Here is a 5,000-nt window from a genome sequence, read left to right as displayed (position 1 = left end):
GCACATACACGCACATGAATGAAACATGTAAAAGGAAGAGCTTATGCATATCCAGTATGTATATATAAGAATCTATCTCACTGTACATAGTAAAAATATGACAAAAACTTTGGCCAATTCTGTGTTGCGACAGAGAAAAGGAAAAGCAATTGGTTGATATAAAGACTTCAACCAGCATCGCTGCCTTTGTCCCCTTTGTTTTTCCGACTCAAAAACAAATTGCCATTCGAAAAAGGGAATTTGCAACATTTATACGTCGAGAAACGACGTCGCCCGGAAACGCAGCGACCGCTCAGTGTAGTAAATGTCTGACGTTGGTTCTTTCCGCAAAAGATACCCTTAGGATAATAGGGTACAAAGCGTTGCTTCATACATATTCATATCTTTGCTTTATAATTTTTACCTATTATTTACAACTAGCGTGTAAAACATTAGAGAATGTGTAACCACTCGTGCAGAACACTAGAGAATGTGTAACCATTGGTGTAAGACATTAGAGAATGTGCAACTTTTGGTGTTAAACATCAGAGAATGTGTAACTTTTAGTGTTAAACATCAGAGAATGTGTAACCATTGGTGTAAAACATTAGAGAATGTGTAACCACTCGTGCAGAACACCAGAGAATGTGTAACCATTGGTGTAAAAACTTCGGAGAATGTGTAACTTTTGGTGTTAAACATCAGAGAATATGTAACTTTTGGTGTAAAACATCAGAGAATGTGTAACCATTGGTGTAAAACATCAGAGAATGTGTAACCTTTGGTAGAAAACACCAGAGAATGTGTAACCTTGGGTGAAAAACATCAATGTGTAACCATTGGTGTAAAACATCAGAGAATGTGTAACCACTGGTGTAATACAAGTATATAGATAAAATACATAAATAAACAAGCCATAGTAAAGAAATAATCATGAAAACACATGTCCCTCGGAGGCTGGCAACGGAAATCACCTCCTGGTGGTCCACGAGGCATGATGATGACACACACACACAAAAAAAAAAAAAAAAAAAAAAAAAAAAAAAAAAAAAAAAAAAAAAAAAAAAAAAAAAAAAAGGAAGCTGTCGGGTCTACCCCAATCTTTTCACCTCCACTGTACTTCATTTTAACACTTTCATCTCCAATACTTCCAAAATCCTAATCCCTCCTCCCCTTCCCCACCTATCCTATCCCCCTATACTATAGCTGTACTGTAGACCGTAACCCTATACAAACCTCATGAAATATAGAGAGCCAGCAATGTTATGGTTCTGTGGGAAGAGGAATCCTCAGTGCCCCCGTAAATCAAAATTGCCGAAGGGGGCCTAAGTGAGAGCGCCTCTTCGGCCATCATTTTAAGGGATGTGAGAAAGAAACCTTATGAGATATTGTTCTCTTTCGTTGCGAGGGCCATCATTGCTTGTTTGTTATCTCTTATTTCTTGCTCTTATTCTCTTTATAATACAGCTAGATTTAGAGTCTCCCCTATATACTGAGATGCAAGTGTGTATATATATACAGTATATATATATATATATATATATATAATATATATATATATATATATATATATACATACATATATATATGTATATATATATATATATATATATATATATATATAAGTATGTATATATATACATATATATATATATATATATATATATATATATATATATATATATATATATATATTGGTCACTCTCACCGATAAGGCGTAACTGGTCTCTCCCCGTCCATCGGGTAAGGGAGCGAGGGAGTATTCATACCCTGGTGAGAGGGGTTGTTGTTAGGAAAGGGAGAGAGAGTGAGAAGGGTTGAATCTGTGTGCGCGCGCGTGTGTATGCATATCTATTCAAATATTTAGCCGTCATATCTGACGGGTCACGTAGGCTACACTAGTTGTATACTAATGGAATTTTACTTTTCTTTCTTCCCTTATCAGTGAAAAAAAAATAACTGAGATAAGAAAACCAAATGATTAACCTACTGTAAATCAGTATAAGGTATGAGAAGCTAGGTTCTTCGGCTTCCTAGATATAAATAATAATTGATAAATAAAGAAACAATAATGAAAGCTATCCACTCACCCGCCCCCCCTGTGCCATACGAACTAACAGCTTCTATATCGTCTTCGTATTTATGGAGCACCATTAAAGATTCTGGGCTTTTCGAGGCCGCGATATGGAAACGGAATAATAATTTTTATTATCTAAATGTACAGGTTTTTATCATTTTCAAAATAAAAAAATATGGAGAGAAAGGTTTTAAATAATTTAAATAATTTATCCATACCAAAGACCATCTTATTTTTTTAAGAAATTTTAGATTTTACAGTATTCAAATATTCCTTTTTACATTTTCATTTTTTCATTTTCCAAAATGAAATAAACGTTCAAGAAATCTGTAGCAACAACACAAACCAGAGAATTCAGTTATTAACAGAATATCTTAATGTATAGGATTAACTTGGTCCGCTAGAATATTGTGGCATCAGCTTGAACCAGCCAGCGAGTCAATTATGCAAAGTTACACCCTTTGACACCTGTCAGTTGAAGACGAATATGGTTAAATATTCCCCTCCGGCTACCTTTTGTCTAAATATACACATTCAGAAGCAGAGACAAGAACAGTGAATGTTTTGATGTTGAATAGGCTGACATAAGTCTCATTTTAGAGTTTATATATGAAAGGTGTATTTTGATGTTGTTACTGTTCTTGAAATATGTTATTCTAATTTTTCGTTACTTCCATTGCAATCTATTCATTTCCCTGTTTCCTTTACTCACTGGGCTATTTTTCCCTGCTGGATACCTTGGGCTTATAGCATGCTGCCTTTCCAACTAGGGTTGTGGTTTAACTGATGATAATAATAATAATAATAATAATAATAATAATAATAATAATAATAATAATGATTAATAATATTAATCCCAAACATACTAAAAAAAACATTTATGTGAGAGAGAGAGAGAGAGAGAGAGAGAGAGAGAGAGAGAGAGAGAGAGAGAGAGAGATTTGCTTTTCCATCAAAATATAAAAATGATCAAAAAGTAATATTTGTGATGCTGCCGAAACACGACCGCCAAGAAATTCAAAATATAAAATTATTCGCGGACAGTTTTCAGCGAAATATTACGTACTTGAGCAAGTGGAAAAGGTCAGAAGTCAAATGAGAATCATTCTGAGTAAAACTACCCAGTATGAAAAGCAGCCCATTACGCTATATATATATATATATATATATATATATATATATATATATATATATATATATATATATATATATATATATATATATAAAAGGGAATGTCTAATTATTTGTGTAAAACATCATAAAAAGTGGAAACATTAGTGTAAAAAATCAGAAAATGTGTAACCATTGGTGTAAAACATCAGAAAATGTGTGACCATTGGTGTAAAGCATTAGAAAATGTGTGACCATTGATGTAAAACATCAGAAAATGTGTGACCATTGACGTAAAACTTCCGAAAATGTGTGACCATTGGTGTAAAACATCAGAGAATGTGTGACTATTGATGTAAAACATCAGAGAATGTGAAACTATTGGTGTGAAACATCAGAAAATGTGTGACCATTGATGTAAAACATCAGAAAATGTGTTACCATTGGTGATAAACATCAGAAAATGTGTAACCACTGGTGTAAAATATCAGAGAATGTGTAACCATTGGTGTAAAACATCAGAAAATGTGTGACCATTATTGTAAAACATCAGAAAATATGTGACCATTGATGTAAACATCAGAAAATGTGTGACCATTGGTGTAAAACATCAGAGAATGTGTGACCATAGATGTAAAACATCAGAAAATGTGTGACAATAGGTGTAAAATATCAAAAAATGTGTAACCATTGGTGTAAAATATCAGAAAATGTGTGACCATTGACGTAAAACTTCCGAAAATGTGTGACCATTGGTGTAAAACATCAGAGAATGTGTGACTATTGATGTAAAACATCAGAAAATGTGTAACCATTGGTGTAAAATATCAGAGAATGTGTGACCATTGGTGTAAAACATCAGAAAATGAGTGACCATTGATGTGAAACATCAGAAAATGTGTGACCATCAATTTATAACATCAGAAAATGTGTAACCATTGGTGTAAAATATCAGAGAATGTGTGACCATTGGTGTAAAACATCAGAAAATGAGTGACCATTGATGTAAAACATCAGAAAATGTGTGACCATCAATTAAAACATCAGAAAATGTGTGACCATTGATGTAAAACATCAGAAAATGTGTGACCATTGATGCAAAACATCAGAAAATGTGTGACCATTGGTGTAAAACATCAGAAAATGAGTGACCATTGATGTAAAACATCAGAAAATGTGTGACCATCAATTTATAACATCAGAAAATGTGTGACCATCAATTTAAAACATCAGAAAATGTGTGACCATTGATGTAAAACATCAGAAAATGTGTGACCATTGATGTAAAACATCAGAAAATGTGGACCATTGGTGTAAAACATCAGAGAATGCGTAACCATTGGTGTAAAATATCTGCGAAATTGAAAAAGGAAATCCTTTGCGAGGTTTGAGTTCAGTCAGATTTTAAACTGAGATGGAGAATATAAAATTAATCTTTTAAATTTATGATGTTGAGGCTAATAGAATTATTCGTGGAAAGGATGTCACTGGGGAAATACGCATTGTATAATATCGTAAATAAAATTATTTGCTAAAATAAAACCGACAGTCCTAATCTAACGCATAATTTTATTCTAATAATGCAAAAATTATTATATGTGAAACAAGAACATCTTAATAAAACGACTTGTTTGAATATATTATGATAAAAAAAAAAAATAGGAGTATATTTTCGCATGCAAGGATAAGGATATCATGAAACCAAACGTGTAAACTATATCATGATAAAACAATACATTATCTTACTCAGAGAATGACATCGTATTACGCATCATAAGTAATAGAACATTGTTAAAGAAAATAATACAGAAAAATACGATGTATAAAATTGTTA

This window comes from Palaemon carinicauda, chromosome 11 (assembly GCF_036898095.1).
Source record: "Palaemon carinicauda isolate YSFRI2023 chromosome 11, ASM3689809v2, whole genome shotgun sequence".
NCBI lineage: Eukaryota > Metazoa > Arthropoda > Malacostraca > Decapoda > Palaemonidae > Palaemon > Palaemon carinicauda.
This window is presented reverse-complemented; position numbering follows the sequence as displayed.